This window comes from Vicia villosa, linkage group LG2 (genome assembly GCF_029867415.1).
Source record: "Vicia villosa cultivar HV-30 ecotype Madison, WI linkage group LG2, Vvil1.0, whole genome shotgun sequence".
Taxonomy (NCBI): Eukaryota; Viridiplantae; Streptophyta; class Magnoliopsida; order Fabales; family Fabaceae; genus Vicia; species Vicia villosa.
Genome location: NC_081181.1, coordinates 189,563,585 through 189,583,993, shown reverse-complemented (window position 1 = coordinate 189,583,993; position 20,409 = coordinate 189,563,585).

Below are 20,409 nucleotides of genomic sequence, written 5' to 3'. Positions count from 1 at the left end.
AAAGAAGTATGAGTCGAGTCAAAAGAGTGAATAATTTGAATCAAGATTCAAAAACCAAGAAAAATTGCTCCCATGTGTAACACCCCTTACTAACCCCGCGGCAAATTAAAACAATTATTCAGAGTACATGAAATAAGGGTGCCACAATTCAAAGTAAATAAACATCATTCAGTCATGTCATGCATTCACTGAGGTAATCTTCATAAATTAAAACGTTTCATGTTAACACAGCGGAAATTTATCAAAAACGGACTAAGTTTAACATCTTTAAAACTTATCCTTCAAAACATCAAAACATAACTAGAGTCATAATCATAAACTCTAAACAATCGCGTCCCCAGTGTTACAACTATCAGAGCATGACACCTGACGCTACTAAGACACTGACTCATGAGCTAATCCTCACCGAGTCGAACAGCCGCTATCCTCGATCTGAAAATGACAACATGTAAGGGTGAGTCTCATCATAATTAACAAATGTTATAAGGTTATAAAGCAATAACACGTCACAGTTGCATCATTCACCCAATTGTTTCATAAACAGACATTCAAAACAAGTCAAACAACAATCAACACATCATCAACATTTACAACACTGGAATACATCCAATCATGTTATAAATTATGCATATGTATGAACTGACACTATGCATGTGGTACCAACATCATCAAATGGGAATAACCCATGACCGATCCAACATCATTCAAGATACGGCCCTGCCAGCACAGATTCCACACAATGGGAATCATGCCCTTCACTGATCCAACACACCCTTATGGATACAGTATCATCAATGAACATGAATGAATGCAACATATATAACATACTTATACCATCATCACCATCATCATCACCAATATCATCATCATCATCAAGTATGTTCATATATATTCACATCATTCAATCACAATTCTATCATCATCATATAGAAAACATACACGTATTTGCACCAATCATCATCATCAATAAGAAATAGCATACATGTATTCTCATCATTCTAAGATCAATCAATCAACATCATATAGATTATTCTATAAGGTTCGTTTAGCTCAAAACGGCACATTAAACGGAACAACGGTTAAAAAGTTATGCATCTTTGAACTTTTCAAATATCTCAAAACATCAACAGCACGTGGCGCCATCTTAGTTCGCGGCGCGAACTGAGCGTTCCAAGAATTTCTTGGCCCTCTGCCAAGCTATTCGCGGCGCAAACATCTGCACGCGGCGCAAAGCGAGAAAAAGTTACGCCTTCGCGGCGCCAACACGGGTACGCGGCGTGACCTGTGCGTATCACAAATTCCTGGCATTCTGTCCAACTGTTCGCGGCGCACCCTATGTACGCGGCGCGAACCGGTAATTTCAGAAACCCCAACCTGCAGAAAACAACATTCTACACATTCCAAACTCACCCAATTCATACCAGTGCGAACGTAGGGAAATAGAATGCTCAAACAACACGAAAAACACCTCATAATACATCAATCACGCATCAATTGAGACCATAACAACATAGATATCATGGATTCAAATATAAGGATCAAACATCACACAATTTGACTCAATCCCTAAACCTATCATATGACTCAATCGACCCGAATTCTACATCTATTCAGTATTATCAACCCCTAACCCGATAATAGATGATAATCAGATAAGTCCCCCCTTACCTTAGCCAAATTCTTGATCTTTGGTCTCTCCTCTTCAGTTCTCCTTCATGTTCCTCGTTCCCAAAACTTCTGTTCTTTCACGTTCTTTCTTTTCCCCAATCCTTTATTATTTTATGAAAATAATAATATTAAGGTTAGTAAAAACTTTACTATATCACACCCCCTTCATTACTATTTCCTTACAGTGGCCCAACTCTATTATTTTCCATAATTTTTTAGAGAAATGCCAAATAATTCCAATAAAATAATTTAAATCCCAATTAAATTAAATTAAGGAAAATTACGGATGTTACAACTCTCCCCCACTAAAAGAGTTTTCGTCCTCGAAAACATACCTCAAGCAAATAGTTCCGGATAGGAATCTTTCATTTGGCTTTCTAACTCCCAGGTGACGTTTCCATCAGCTGGTCCTCCCCAAGCTACTCTGACTAAAGCTATTTCCTTGCCCCGCAATTGCTTCAGTCTTCTATCTTCAATCCTCACAGGTAACGTTTCAACCGTTAAGTTGTCTTTAACCTGCACATCCTCCACTTGGATCACGTGGGACGGATCCGAAATGTATTTCCTCAATTGCGACACATGGAATACATCATGCAAGTTGGCAAGCATCGGCGGTAAAGCAATACGATATGCCACTTCTCCCACTCTTTCAGAAATTTGGAATGGTCCAATAAAACGCGGAGTCAACTTCTTTGACTTCAAAGCTCGACCAATACCCGTCATAGGAGTAACCTTCATAAACACATGATCTCCCTCTTGAAACTCAAGTGTCTTCCTCCTTTTATCATAATAACTCTTCTGACGACTCTGAGAAGCTTTCATCTTCTCTTGAATCATCTTAATCTTCTCCGTAGTCTGTTGTACAATTTCTGGTCCAATCACAGCACTCTCACCAGCTTCGTACCAACACAATGGAGTTCTACATCTCCTACCATACAATGCCTCAAATGGAGCCATACCTATACTCGAATGAAAACTGTTGTTGTAGGTAAATTCAATCAAAGGCAGATAACTATCCCAGGCACCTCCTCTTTCTAACACACAAGCACGTAACAAATCTTCTAACGACTGAATTGTCCTCTCAGTCTGTCCATCCGTCTGCGGATGATAAGCAGAACTCAGTCTCAGCTTAGTACCCAAAGCCTTCTGCAAACCTTCCCAGAACTTAGACGTAAATCTCGGATCTCTGTCTGACACGATACTCGAAGGAATACCATGTAGACTGACTATCCTCTCAATATATAATTGAGCCAGCTTTTCCATCGGATAATCCATTCTTACCGGTATGAAATGTGCAGACTTCGTCAATCTGTCCACCACAATCCAGATAGCTTCACAATTCTTAACAGTTCTCGACAAACCCGAAACAAAATCCATTGATATGCTATCCCATTTCCACTCAGGAATAAACATCGGTTGCATAAATCCAGATGGCTTCTGATGTTCAACCTTTGACTTCTGACAAGTCAAACAAGAATACACAAACTCAGCAATTTCTTTCTTCATTCCAGGCCACCAAAATAGCTTTCTCAAATCATGATACATCTTGGTAGCACCAGGATGAATACTTAATCCACTACGGTGTCCTTCTTCTAAAATACTTCTTCGAAGTTCAGCAACATCAGGAACACAAACTCTGTCTCCAAACCTCAGTATACCATTCTCGTCAACCCTGAATTCACCACTCTTGCCTTGGTTAATCAAAGTCAACTTGTCGACTAATTCGACATCAGCCTTCTGGCCCTCTCTGATCTCTTCAAGAATACCACTGGTCAGCTTCAGCATTCCCAACTTAACACTAGTAGGAGTACCTTCACATACCAAACTCAAGTCTCTGAATTGTTCAATCAAATCCAATTCTTTCACCATTAGCATAGACATATGCAAGGTCTTCCTACTTAAAGCATCAGCAACTACGTTTGCCTTACCCGGATGGTAATTCAAACTAAAATCATAGTCTTTAAGGAATTCCAACCACCTTCTCTGCCTCATATTCAGTTCTTTCTGGTCAAAGAGATATTTCAGACTCTTATGATCACTGAACACTTCAAATCTCGACCCATACAAATAATGTCGCCACAACTTCAAGACAAAAACCACCGCTGCCAACTCCAAATCATGAGTCGGATAATTCCTTTCATGCACTTTGAGTTGTCTCGACGCGTACGCGACCACTTGTTGGTTCTGCATCAGTACACCACCTAAACCCATCAACGAAGCATCACAATAAACCACAAATGATTCTGTCGGATTCGGCAAAATCAAAATAGGAGCACTAGTCAACCTCTTCTTCAGCTCTTGGAATCCTTCCTCGCATTTTACATCCCAAATAAAAGCCTGACCCTTTCTGGTTAATTTAGTTAACGGCAATGCTAACTTTGAAAATCCTTCAATGAACTTCCTGTAATAACCTGCAAGACCAAGAAAACTATGAATCTCTGACACTGACTTCGGCGCTTCCCACTGAGATACAGCCTCTATCTTAGTAGGATCGACAGCAATACCATTCTTAGAAATTACATGTCCAAGAAAACTGACCTCTTCTAACCAAAATTCACACTTCGACAGTTTGGCAAATAGTTGCTTCTCTTTTAACAACTCCAACACAATTCTGAGATGTTCCGCATGTTCTTCCTCACTCTTAGAATATATTAGGATATCATCTATAAACACCACCACGAACTTATCGAGATAAGGATGAAATATCCTATTCATATACTCCATAAATACACCATGTGCGTTAGTAACTCCAAACGGCATTACCGAATACTCATAATGTCCATACCTTGTTCTGAAAGCGGTCTTCTGAATATCATCGTCTTTCACACGAATTCGGTGATACCCAAACCTCAGATCAATCTTACTAAACACACATGCTCCAACCAGTTGATCCATCAAATCATCAATCCTCGAAAAGGGATACCGATTCTTGATAGTAACCTTGTTCAGTTGTCTGTAATCCACACACAACCTCATTGAACCCTCCTTCTTCTTCACTAGCAACACAGGTGCACCCCACGGAGAAACACTAGGACGAATGAACTTCTTCTCAAGTAATTCTTCCAACTGCTTCTTCAGTTCAGCCAACTCAGACGGTGACATACGATACGGTGCCATTGACACTGGACTAGTTCCCGGAATTAATTCAATGGAAAACTCTACTTCTCTCTCTGGTGGTAATTCATTCACTTCTTCCGGAAAAACTTCTGGAAACTCACATACCACTGGTAGTTCGCTACTTACTACTCTTTCCTTCGAATTTGCCAATGCAAATAACATAAACACTGTTGCACCAGTCTTGATAGCTTCATCCACCTGTCTAGCGGTCAACTCCAGATCATCAGAATGAACTTCTTCAGGAAAGATTACTGTCTTCGAAAAACAGTTGATGTGAACACGGTTAAATTCTAACCAGTTCATCCCCAGGATTACATCGAGTTGTTTCAACGGAAGGCACACTAAGTCCATCCCGAATTCTCTACCAAAAATGTCAACCGGACAATTCAAGCATGCAGACGAAGTAGTTACTGAACCCGATGCCGGAGTATCAATAGCCATACTTCCATTTATTTCAGATATTTCCAAATTCAACCTCTTAGCACAATCCAAAGAAATAAAAGAATGAGTTGCTCCAGTATCAATAATCGCAACTAAAGGTGTGCCACGAATAAAACACGTACCTTTAATTAGTCTATCCTCCGGAGTGGTTTCTGACCCAGACAAAGCAAAGACCTTTCCTCCAGCTTGGTTCTTCTTCGGTTTAGGACACTGTGGGCTAATGTGACCCTCTTCACCACAATTGTAACAAGTCACTATCTTCTTCTTCCAATCAGCGGCAACATGATCCACTTCTTCACACTTGAAGCACTTCTTCTGATTCAGCTTGCACTCATTCCTACGGTGCCCGACCTCACCACAGTTATAGCACCTGACAAAAGCACTAGAGTCTCCCCCACTAGGCTTCTTCCAACCACCAGTCTTTGGATTACCTCTACCATATGGCTTACCCTTATCCATAGGCTTCTTCCCTTTTTTGTCAACTAACTCGCGAGAGTGAGATGACTTCAGCTTGAGATTATCTTCCTCGAAGATCCTACTATAGTCCACCAAGTCTACAAATCTCCGGATTCTCTGGTATCTGATACCCTGCTTAATCTCATCACGGAGACCGTTCTCGAACTTGATGCATTTCGAGAATTCACTAGCTTCATCGTTGTTGTAGTGAACGTAGTACTTTGCCAACTCAACGAACTTCAAAGCATACTCTGGTACTGTCATGCTACCTTGAACTAGTTCCAGAAATTCAATTTCCTTTCGACCTCTTACGTCTTCAGGAAAGTACCTCCTCAAAAATTCTCTCTTGAACACAGCCCAAGAAATAGCCACACCATCAGTTTCCAGCTCAGTCCTGGTGGCCATCCACCAGTCGTCAGCTTCTTCAGACAACATGTGAGTACCATACCTCACCTTCAGATCCTCAGCACAATCGATGACTCTGAAGATTCTCTCGATCTCCTTAAGCCACTTCTGAGCACCTTCAGGATCATGCGTGCCCTTGAACAATGGAGGATTGTTCCTCTGAAAACTGTTCAGCTGCCTGTCAGCGCCAATCGCAGCTCCATTGGCATTTCCTCCCAGCACACCAGCAATCATGCCCAGAGCCTCAGCGATAGCATCGTCGTTTCTTCCTCCTCTTCCAGCCATTGTTCTGCTTAAATCACAACCAATTTAATCAGAACAGAAGTATCGACAGTTAACTCTTACTAGTCGCATACACAAGAAAGCAAAACTGACACTAAGACTCTGGTCATAACGACCGACTATGCTCTGATACCACTATTGTAACACCCCTTACTAACCCCGCGGCAAATTAAAACAATTATTCAAAGTACATGAAATAAGGGTGCCACAATTCATAATAAATAAACATCATTCAGTCATGCCATGCATTCACTGAGGTAATCTTCATAAATTAAAACGTTTCATGTTAACACAGCGGAAATTTATCAAAAACGGACTAAGTTTAACATCTTTAAAACTTATCCTTCAAAACATCAAAACATAACTAGAGTCATAATCATAAACTCTAAACAATCGCGTCCCTAGTGTTACAACTACCAGAGCATGACACCTGACGCTACTAAGACACTGACTCATGAGCTAATCCTCACCGAGTCGAACAGCCGCTATCCTCGATCTAAAAATGACAACATGTAAGGGTGAGTCTCATCATAATTAACAAATGTTATAAGGTTATAAAGCAATAACACATCACAGTTGCATCATTCACCCAATTGTTTCATAAACAGACATTCAAAACAAGTCAAACAACAATCAACACATCATCAACATTTACAACATTGGAATACATCCAATCATGTTATAAATTATGCATATGTATGAACTGACACTATGCATGTGGTACCAACATCATCAAATGGGAATAACCCATGACCGATCCAACATCATTCAAGATACGGCCCTACCAGCACAGATTCCACACAATGGGAATCATGCCCTTCACTGATCCAACACACCCTTATGGATACAGTATCATCAATGAACATGAATGAATGCAACATATATAACATACTTATACCATCATCACCATCATCATCATCAATATCATCATCATCAAGTATGTTCATATATATTCACATCATTCAATCACAATTCTATCATTATCATATAGAAAACATACACGTATTTGCACCAATCATCATCATCAATAAGAAATAGCATACATGTATTCTCATCATTCTAAGATCAATCAATCAACATCATATAGATTATTCTATAAGGTTCGTTTAGCTCAAAACGGCACATTAAACGGAACAACGGTTAAAAAGTTATGCATCTTTGAACTTTTCAAATATCTCAAAACATCAACAGCACGCGGCGCCATCTTAGTTCGCGGCGCGAACTGAGCGTTCCAAGAATTCCTTGGCCCTCTGCCAAGCTATCCGCGGCGCAAACATCTGCACGCGGCGCGAAGCGAGAAAAAGTTACGCCTTCGCGGCGCCAACACGGGTACGCGGCGCGACCTGTGCGTATCACAAATTCCTGGCATTCTGTCCAACTGTTCGCGGCGCACCCTATGTACGCGGCGCGAATCGGTAATTTCAGAAACCCCAACCTGCAGAAAACAACATTCTACACATTCCAAACTCATCCAATTCATACCAGTACGAACCTAGGGAAATAGAATGCTCAAACAACACGAAAAACACCTCATAATACATCAATCACGCATCAATTGAGACCATAACAACATAGATATCATGGATTCAAATATAAGGATCAAACATCACACAATTTGACTCAATCCCTAAACCTATCATATGACTCAATCGACCCGAATTCTACATCTATTCAGTATTATCAACCCCTAACCCGATAATAGATGATAATCAGATAAGTCCCCCCTTACCTTAGCCAAATTCTTGATCTTTGGTCTCTCCTCTTCAGTTCTCCTTCACGTTCCTCGTTCCCAAAACTTTTGTTCTTTCACGTTCTTTCTTTTCCCCAATCCTTTATTATTTTATGAAAATAATAATATTAAGGTTAGTAAAAACTTTACTATATCACACCCCCTTCTTTACTATTTCCTTACAGTGGCCCAACTCTATTATTTTTCATAATTTTTTAGAGAAATGCCAAATAATTCCAATAAAATAATTTAAATCCCAATTAAATTAAATTAAATTAAGGAAAATTACGGATGTTACACCATGATTCGGATCAACCCTTTTCATAATTTGAATCATGTGATTTGAGTCATCAAGATTTGTTGTCTGAATTTGATTCGAGTCAAGCATGCATGTGATGGGTCAAGCATGCATTATTTGATTCATGCATTGTTATGATTTGAATCAAACTCACATAGGCAAAATCCTTTTTTAAAATGTGTTTGATTCAAGTCAAGTTGTTTAGTGATTCGAATTAGACTCACAAAACTAAAATCCAAAATCCAGATTTTTCCACAAAGTTTGATTCGAGTCATGAGATCCTGTTATTCGAATCACACTTTAATATTTTCAAATTTTCATCAAAAGATAGTTTTATTCTCAATTTTGACTTCACACGACTCAAATATTCTCATATGTACTTCTTGAATCAAACCTTCAGCTATGTTGCTGGAAACATATTACTAAGACTTTAATCAAACACTCTGATTTATGCATGTGTAAAATGGATTAAAAGCTCAACCCTAGAATGCGGACCTAAGTATAGAGACTCAAATACGACAAAAATAAATCAAAATCTAAATGTACAAGCAGAAAAACATAAACGGGTAAACTCTATGAGGCATGCAACTTCAAGAGGTTGTTGTGGAACCTCTCAAGTATCTTGGCACTCTAGTTGAGAAGGTGTAACTGCTTGCTCTGGATATGACAGAGATGAACAAGGCCTTAGTTTGTGCTCAGGTTTCGTTAACTAGGACGGAGGTCGTTCTTGATGGAGCAAACTGATCCTTGGATCCTGCCTTGAGAAGGATATAAGAGCTTTAGGTGTCTTTGAAAAAATCCTTTAAAAGGTTGAGGACAATCTTCGTGAGATGTGTTTTAAGAACGTTGTCTTGTCTAAAGAGTATGTGAAGTCAATTGGAAAAAAGTTTCTCCAACACTAAGAACTTTTTAGAAAGCGCTTTAAAGCACATGGAGTGTTTTTATCCCACATGGCCTATATCTCGAGAGCAAGTACGTCTTGACCAAGCGGTTGAAGACATTAAGGTAGTTTCTTTGGTGGATTAGTTGCGTAAGTGTTACCAAAAATATTACGATGTTGTTTTAGAAAACCACATATTTTAAGGATTAAAGATAAACATATATGGTTCAGTTAGAGATGAATTAGCACCGAGGGTGCAATTGCAAGAGACCGCCAAGAGATTTACAGGGAGCCTTCTCTGATAACCTGAGTGAAGTGAACATTTTACTAGCAAAACTTTTTTCTATTGGGATAGCGTTAGCAAAAGTTAATCTTAAAGGTTAGTCAAAAGTCTAGATAGAAAGTTACTTCCATATTACTCTCCAACGTATCATGAAGGATGACTTGATACCTTGGGATCTCCACGATAGATGGTTTAATTGCAAGAATTTTTTAATAAATAGGGTTTACACTCATATTTACCAAGAAGGAAACAAGTGTCTAAATAGGGTACTAATCATGATCATGCGATTTTGAATTTTCAATGTCGGGATTTGCTATCTCATTTCATGATGGAGGAGTTCTTCAATTATTGGTTTGATTTGCCGAATTTTAGATTCGTTTGACCTTCTACTTTAAAGAAGAACGGTTAGACGAACATGCCATTGGCATGCCCTCTTAATCAAATATGTGATTAGATTCAGTACTTTTTTTTATTTGTTATGTGGATCAGATTTAGTCCCCTTTTATTTATATATATATATATATATATATATATATATATATATATATATATATATATATATATATATATATATATATATATATATATATATATATATATATATATATATATATATATATATAAAGTAGCATTTCAATAGTTCAAAAAATATATAACATAAATAATTTTTTGCATCATATTTTATCTAATGCGCAAACATGGCTAGCTATGTTAGCAAAGACAATAATTAATTATGTTATATTTAATGAGATTAAAACCATTGTTGGCCTAACTTTTCTTGCCCTAATTAAGTTCACACATTTATTGCTTGTTGAAAAAGCAAGCGAAATCTTTCAACCACCATCTATCTATCTATCTCAATATTGGTAACTGTCATTGCTAACTCTGCCGTTTTCTTCAACCGTCAACAAAATCTCCCACCATCCTCGTTCAAAACAGCACAAGAAATTATTAATGTGTTATTTGTTTTTGTACTTGCATGTTTACGAAATATGTTACACTATTCTCTCCTAACAAAGAAGATAAGTACTCATCAACAAACATAACTACCAAATTGATAGCAAACATCTTTTCTTTCATTCTAACCAATTAACAAACTCTAGTTTCTGGTCAATGTAATGCTTATGTTATATGGTAAAGCTAATTCTCCTTAAATATCCATGATGGTTGATCAGATGAACATTAACACGACCTTACAAGTAGATAAAAATACCAACTTCCTTAATTCCACCCTATAAGTTTTAATAAAATAATTTAAACATTGGAGAATTATATATATATATATATATATATATATATATATATATATATATATATATATATATATATATATATATATATATATATAACAACTTATGAGATTGTTTGTAGAGTTTTATTTTTATATTTTAATTTAAATTATAAATACAATATAATAATAATAATAATAATAATAATAATAATAATAATAATAATAATAATAATAATTTTTTGAATAGAACGATGTAATAGAGTTAAAAGGTTTTTTTATAGCATATGACCTAATTTTTTTAACTAAATAAATTTATAAAAAAGTCTAAGACTTTTTTATTTAAAATAAAAATTGGTTTGATCTGAGTCATTGGTCCGACACGTGTGAGTGTTTAATACCTATTGACACATATGATAATGTTAAACTACTCAACTTCTTGAAATTTTCCTTGCTTGGTTTAGATGTTTGGATTTGATGCAGTCACCTATATTTGAAAAAAGAAGTTTCTGTTTTAAGAGGTTATAACTACCTGTCAACTATACAAAACATCTAAAATTTGAAAAACACATTTTTTTAATAATAATGAAAACTAGCTTTTCTAATGCTCCAAGGAATTACTTTTTGATAAATACCTCCAAACAAGAATGGTGTACCTACCTATCTTATATCTTATATAACTAAATTTCCTACATTGCTAATTCCATCCAACAATGTCGACGTTGCAATCTCTTTCAATTACTATATTGATGCATTTGAAATTTAATTACTAGTAAAGTTATTTCAGACTAGTTTGGGAGTATAATCAAGATTGAATGCACTACTTTGAGTGCAACTCACTTTATAAGCTTATTGGATATTAGGTATGGGACAGAGATATATAAATGTCCTTGTTGAGTTTGACATTAATGTAACATCTTTTAAATTCAAATTAGGAACTACATGATTCAATTTTAGGATCAAAGTTATGTGCATGGATTTAATTATTTTTTCAAAAAAAAAAAAGACAGGTGAATACATCAGAAACATAAACAAAACAAAACAAAGTTTAATTTTATTATTGTAACTTTGTCCTCTAAATCAATTGTCAAGATAGTTTAACATTTATTTTTGAAAGAGAAATTTAAGTCGTTTGATCATATATAGATAAATTCATTAATAAATGTATAAAGAAGATGGATTCAACCGAGATTTGTTTAAATAATTAAAGTTTAAATCTACTATATTATTTATCAAATAATTATTTTAGTCTTTAAAATTATAATTTAGTCTATTAACTGGTTTAAAAGTCTATTAGGTTAAAATAAAACTTAAAAAAATATTCAACTTACTTTTTAAAAAAGCTTTACAGGAAAATCAATGTAAAAAAATTTAGAGAAAAATCAATGTAAAAAATTTTGTGTTAAGACTTTATTTTATTATTTATGCAAACAATTTCTTTATTATTATTTATCATATATACAATCTGACATAATAGATTTATTAGACGTCTTGAAGAGTTTGAGTCTGATATTTTTATGGGTTAAATATGTATAAAATTCCTCTAATATTAGGAATTTTATTTTTTTTGTCTTCTTAAAAAAATTTATTAAAAAATCGTCTTTCTAAAGTTAAAAAATTTAACTTTTGGTCCCTCCTACAATTTAACAATGGTTTTTACAATTTTACGACTAAATTAACGATAATTTTTAACCGTAGTTTACTATTTAGCAATTGAATTACCGACAATTTTAAGAGGAGACACCAAAATTTAAAATTCTTAACTTTAAATGAACAATTCTTTAACAAAAATTTTTAGAGAGACGAAAAATAAAAATGACTAATTTTATAGGGAATATAAATCTATTTAACCCTATTTTTACTTACCCAAACAAATAGAATCGAGATTTAAATAGATTAGACTAATGATCCGATCTATACCCATTTCTAATATCGAAAATAAATATTCGCGACTTATTATTCTATGTAACCACAAGATAATGTTATTGCAAAGAATTTAGGTATGCATACACTTGATTGTATTTTTATACAATATCAAAAATTGACATCGAGTGTAAGATAATCATTGTTGTATTGAAAGTCTATGCCTATTTTGTATTTTAATAGAAAAATAAAATTTGAGCAACATTAAATTTATGCTCAAGTGATGAAATGCAATCACCAGCAAGTAGTGAAACTTATGAATAACATGTAGAAAATGAACTCCACCAATACCTTATCTTACGGCTTAAGTGTTTCAGTGATGCAGAGATCTCTTGAGTGTAGGTTTGGGATGACTATAACATTTTATCATATACCAATAAATTAGACTATAGTATGTTGTAAAACATGTTTAATTATTGTTCTTTTGTTTTATTCTCTCCAAAAGGGTATATAAAAAGACTTTCACCATCAATTTTGTTATGGTATCAAATATTTTGGGTTGAGAAGATAACATACCTTAAGTTTTCATATGTGTGCTTTTTAAAATAGGTAAAGGAGATTATATTTATAAATATGCATTTTATTTAAAAATAAATAAATATTGTTTAATTTAGTTTTTGATCACAAAACTAAGACTATATAAAAACATGAATTTTTGGGTTTTTTTTTTTCAACTCATGAGTAAACTTTGGATTCTCCAATCACAATTTTCAATATCATGTGAGTTCTACAATTACAGTTCTCAGCTTAATTTTTAACAAGATAAAAATGAGGTTTCAATTCTAACAAAACTTATACCTTATGAATAAATCGCTATTAAAAGAAATTTTATCGACATGCATACGAAATTAAAAAGGAGGGAGGAGAGAGAGAGAGAGAGAGAGAGAGAGAGAGAGAGAGAGAGAGAGAGAGAGAGAGAGAGAGAGAGAGAGAGAGAGAGAGAGAGAGAGAGAGAGAGAGAGAGAGAGAGAGAGGTGTGCACCTAGATTTATAGTGGTTCAACTATCGTCCTCACTAAGTTTAATCCATTTTTCAATGGCTTTCCATTGAAAATTTATGGTCTTCCAATAATATTTGTGACAAAATTACATGAGTTTAGTACAATCACAATATCTAAATTAACGCTAAAAATATAAAGATCCTCAATCTGGATGCCTTGACTTGTACATAGTATATGAACTGAACACTTTTGGGATTCTTACGCGAAATCGTCTTGAATCTTCGAGCCCAATAAACTGCTCCAAAGTCTTCGTTTTGCAGCAATCCTACCGTTATCTTGAGTGTTGGTTTGTTTAGAGATTGAGAAAAACTCTCGCCTTATCTTTAGGCTTCCACATAGCACTACCAAGATGAACTTGGAGAGAATAACCAACTTTTTTTCCATTGGAATTGTCAAAATTAGTCACAATAACACGCACCTTACGAACCTCTGAAATTTTAACCAAATCTTCAAAGAAATGTTAAATTCAATAAATGAATCGCCACAACAATCACAAATATCTAAAGGTGTGATTTGTATACATGCAATAATGGAAAAAGAATGAGGTAGAAGATGAAATAAATCATTATCAAGTGTTCACGAAAGATTTAAAACTCTTTTGAAAATATGAGAGAACAATTGGTTTATGAGTTTTCAAATCAATATTAGAAATGAATGTTTTCTAACATTGTGAAGGTTTTGAAAGAAAATGATATTTATATGTGTTGGATATCTAGCACAAAATAGAGGAAAATGATGTATCGTTTGAGTCAAAAGCAAGAGTTATGATTGGAATCAGAACCAGGTGATTTTAATCAATAAGCAAAAACTATATAAAACTCATTTGCATGATTCGAGTCATAAGGTATATGATTCGAGTCACTTAATTCGAGTTAGAAATATATTGATTCGATTCAGAGTTCCATAAGCCACCGAGAAGATTTCCATTTCAGTGTGATTTGAATCAAGCAATTGTGTGATTCGAGTCAAACTTCTTTGATTCGAATCAGACCTTCCTTTAATTTGAATCAGGAGATTTGGAAATCTAGCTCTGAGCTCACTGTAAGTCTGATTTGAGTCAGACTAACTATGTGGTTCGAGTCACACAGGAAGAATCCATTTTTCTCTAAATTTCAAAGGATTTTTAAGATTCTTCAATGTTCATGACTTGAATCATTCTCAAGATTAGTTCTTGACTCAAAAACTCAATTGATTTCAATCATATTGCTTAAGTTATAGTCAGAAACTTTAATTTATGCATCTAAAATACGAATTTAAAAACTCAATCCAGAGATGTGCAATTGATCGGGAGACTCAATGACATAAAAATAAATGCAGAAGTGTAAAAGACAAGCAACAAAACCATAACCCTTAAGGTATGAAAGACATGAAACTTCATGAACTTGCTCAGTCAATGTTAACTATAACCGTACTCAGTCAAAATCGACTGTTTGGGATGAAGTGACAATTTCTTATTTTATTTTTTTAAAACAATTAAAGTTTCTAGTGCTGAAAAATAGGATTAATACAAAACAACAATTCAGAGCCACACAGGCTACTAGTGGTGTTAATTATTGATAAAGAATTCCCTACTCATATTGTTCGTAATATTGCTAGCCCTTATAACACACCCCAAGCATACCACATGTGTCATGCGCTATATAAATACTTGAAAATTGTGAAAGTTTTCAATGTAAGACTTGAAGAGTTTTTTTTTTTTCAATTCACTGCCAACTTTAATGCATACTTTGACAAATTCTTCAATATTAAATGTTCTAACACGAGTCTATTGGAAAATGACCAAACAATTTTTTTTGTCAAATTTTTTAAAAAATAGTACTTTTTTACATAAGTTAGGATTATGTTAGTTTTTAAGGTGAACTTTAGCTTAAAAGTTATTTGGTGTTATTTAGTGTTATTTAGCTCATTAACTAGCTCAAATGAATGCTTGTACACCTCAATCAATAAGTTCCCTTGAGTTGATTATTCAGGCAATCACAAGGTAACTTTTTATCATAATCAACAACAATCTACCACACAGAGATTTTAGGAAAATGTTGGAAGATCCAAGACTGAAAATAGTTTAGATAAAATTCATTGGTACCTGTATACAAAATTTTCAAAAATAGTATAAATTTAAAAAGCTAGATGTACGTATATTATCTCAAAGAGACAATTAGTTTTTGACATTTGTATTATCTTTTAATGACTTATTTCACCTATCTTGGAGTACAAGTAAATCAAACAAGACCCTCACAAATTACACTCATGAATCCTCTCAATATTTATGAAATAATTGACATAGACAACATCCACATAGGCCACACTTTTGTTCATACATATGGTTATGCTAACAAAATATAAGAAAAATATCCTTAATACATAGCATGGGTAGCAGTGGAATTCAAATAGCCCTCGTAAGTATCATTTAGAAATGGATATTGTGCATGTAATCTCCGTGCACTAATAGTCTCCTCATGGGTCATACATGGATCAGCTTCTAAGTATGTAACTATTAAATCTAGTGCCTCAGATTTTTGAATTATAGTGACACAACAATGTGCTTCTGATAGGAAGATGCAGTATGAATGATATATTTTCCAAAGTGATACTCATATTACCAATGCGTAGATATAATGACATGTTTCTGAGTGTAATCTCTCAACAAAGGCACACAAAATGACATGGTCAATTAATTGAAAATCATTCCTACAAATATCCTTCAGTATGGATGCTACTAATACTTTTTTAAATCATGGTTCATCGGGTTGCACTTATTCCACTCTCTTCCAGCCATGGTTGATGCATTTAAGTGTCTCATAAAACTACAAAAATCAATACATCATCGTCAAATGATAAATGTCAAAGATAAATATGATTAATCATAATTAAAATTTTATTTGCCTCTCTATTCCAAATGTGGGGATCAACGTGGCCTTCAAATAATGGAAGAAATGACATGTTTGATGGGCCCCAATAAATCCCACAGATGTGGGAGATATTTCATGAGCGTGCGTTGGAATATGTCCGGGAGCATGTGCACGGGCTTCGAGTCTTCCATGAAACTGAGACATTTGACAATGTGACGAGGTCCCTCAATGGTGCTAGACATTTTTCTTACTTCAAGCTCCATATATAGTTTAGAACCAGGAAGATTTGGCTTTCTCTTTACGAGCTGAAACATGTTGTGATAATTGACCATGCATGTATTTTGGTTATTCATCAGCAATTTTTCTATACACACGTAATACAAGAGACTACATTAGGAAACATATAAAAATTATAATCCATATTTTTAAACATTCGGAAACTTATGAAACCCAACATAAATACATTGTTTAATCTCAACTAATGGGGTATTATAGAGATATGTCGTGTTCAAAACTTAACATTCATATGGGATCTCTAGACGGTACTTTTTAGACGCTTGTAAACTAGAGGTCATTAATACCCACAAACTTAACCCGTAAATCCAACAAAATCACAAAACAAATAAGCATCCCTAGAAAGAACGAATGCAATAAAAATAATATACATTAAATCAAAACTAAAATGAAAATCAATGTATCATACTAACGAGAAGTAATGTGAGAATGTGAAGATATTAAAGTCATTGAATATTCATTAAATGTTGCAACATAATGCGAAGAATGTAACACCCCGATATCTGCTACACGCATCAACCGTGTCGGCCAACCGAGCATGTCACCAGCTTAATCAATACTCCCCCTAGGGCCGCTTACCGACTACCTAGGAAATATTGTTTTTGCCTCCCGCAGGAATCGAACCACGTACCTAGGGGTTAAGTACGTATTCATAGCAATTCCTGCTACCACTTGAGCTAGTAGCTCAATTGGCAGCAGGAATTGCTATGAATACGTACTTAACCCTTAGGTACGTGGTTCGATTCCTGCGGGAGGCAAAAACAATATTTCCTGGGCAGCCGGTAAGCGATGCATGTAGCGGATATCGGGGTGTTACAAAGAATGTCCAGAATTAATTAGCAAAGTGAATGAGTAAGAGTGAGAATTGAAATATTTTGGATAACAGATAATAGTGCTCACTTAAAATTGAGAGTTACGATATTTGCTCTTATTTTTCAAACTTTCTGAATAGGGAGGGAAAAAGTGTATGTATTGTATTAAGTGTGTATTCGGAGATTAATGTCTGGATGATGTGTCTGAAAGTTAATATTCAGACACGCTCCTTTGGACATTTGTTGTGTATTTGTATTGAACAACATTTCCCATGGTGCATTCTAAAATTAACTTCCAAACAAAAATATTTTCAGACCTTCATAAAGTTCGAGAGAAATAGATATACTGAACAACCCCTTAAATTTTGGGAATTGCTAATCCCACCCTATGTAGTGGATAAAGCATCCTATGAAAATTCGAAAGTTCCCCTCTGGTTCTAGAGAAGCATCTCTGGACGCACCATATGTCTCACTCAAACACAATCAAACTGAGCTTCACCCCAATTATGCAAAAAGTTATTGGAGAGATACATCTCTGGAACCACTCCATGTACACCTCAGTGGAACGCCTTTTTTTGACATAAATATTTCTGAAGATGCATCTTTGTATGCATTCCATAAATAACCCAAAGATGCATCTCCAAAATTACGTCAAACAAATTTTTTTTTCTTTGATTTAGAGATGCTCTGATGAATTTGACCATATATTATAGTTATAATATCATTTTTCGATTTTGTATAAAGTAAACCACACACTCAAGTCAAAACGACGTGTATATATATATATATATATAGTACACAATGGAGTCAAAACAAAATAGAACCAATAATGGTGCTCTTAATACAAATATTATATATTCATGCGTATGACGAACTAGGGGCCCATGTTTCTACGCTGCCTCCTATACTGCAGTGCCTCCCGTGCCTCCCCCATCATGGCATCTAGAACGTCCCACACCTCAGAACCATCCAGAAAGATCCCTTTATCTATACATGTCTGCCCAATCTCCATAATACAACGACATCTAGAAAACAGCATGATCAGCCCTAGCTTGCTCGTCCTCAAGTATCTTCTGATGAGTTAGCCTAGGTGGATCTCCTAGAGCATCAGATGTCATATACGAATGTGATATCTTGAAATACCATCGGATGTAGTCGTGTACAACACTTCAATCATTATGAGCTATGGTACTATGAGCCTCATATGATACCATATGATAAAGATAATCATCAAACATGGTATCCATATCTCTACATGTCATAGCAAGAGGACCAGACTCTGAAGGGTCTCTGGGAATAATTGCATGTAGTTGAATTTCCATATAACGCGCTCATGCAGATGGGGATACGTCAGACGTGAACCGCAAGCCAACCGTCCAAAGTATAAGGCAATGTCATACAAGGGACGCGTCTGACGATGATCGATGTACGCGTTGGAGTGTATATCCTTTGCTACCATGCGGTCAAGATACACTATATATGGAGCGTCGCCTGGTTCTCTCTGAGAAAAATGAATGCAGAAGCACATGGTATATCCTCGACCAGCTCTGCATTATACAACTGTTGTGTATACAACCTCTCAAGGAATGGAAACCTATCATGTGCCCCTCGAGTGGCTTCTAACTCCCTCACGACTTCCTCTGGGTCAGCTCTTAGATAGGCTACCAACATCACCAGGGCCCCATCTCTGTTAATCCTACCATGGTCTAAAAGACTCCCCCTGATCAGAAGATGTAGTAGGCACGAAACATTGTCCTTTATGATAGACATCACACATGTTGAAAATGAAATGATGACATCTCTGAGTGTCATCTCTCTACAAACTCGGACATATTACCATGGTTAACTGTAACATAATTGATTGTGCACAAGTCTCTCAACCCAGATAGTTGCATCACATCCTAAAACCATAACTCATTAGGTTTAGACTTGTAATCTTCTGGCTATAGTTGATGAATTTTAAAGCATCACGGCACTATAGAAAAGTAAATCATCATTATACATGTTTTTCAAAGTAAGATGAAAAAATAAATATTTCTCATTTTATTTTTATGGTTTACCTCTCTATCCCAAACATGTTTGAAAGTATGGTCCGGGTATAAAGGAAAAAGCGATAAGTCAGACGAACTTCCTCCTAACCATTGCGGAGCCTCGGGTGCCAGGTGCAGAGAGTTGGGTGCTTGTTGTGCCTCAGTAGGTGACACATGTCTCCTACGAGAAGACGAAGTCGGATATCCACGAGCCCCGGAAAATGACGTCACTACAACAATTTGGCTAGAAACAATATGTGCTTGCGAGGCTTGAGATTATTCCCTCCAAACTGATGCATGTTGCATGAGCTTTGATCGATTTGATGTTGATGGAAGAAGATTTGTAGTGAGTTGAATGATTTTGAGAGAATGTGAGTTGAGAGATTTTGAGAGTTGAGAGGTTAAGAGGTTGAGAGTTTCAAATAGAGTTTTAAAAAGTGAGGAAGGATAAAGGGTATGGCGCCCTTTTTTATTAAATAGTGTTTGGAGATGCATCTCTGAAGATAGACAAAAATTCATTTCCGTAATATTTTTTGCCTAGCTTTAAGACCTGATTCAAGAACTAATATATTTGTGGTGCATCCGGAGATATGTATCCAAAACCATGGAGTATTTTTAGTTTTTCACGAAGACGACGTAGCAGTCCATAGAGCACTTTACGCAATTCCCTAAATTAAAAATAATAATAATAATCTCAAGCCCAATCTACTTGCT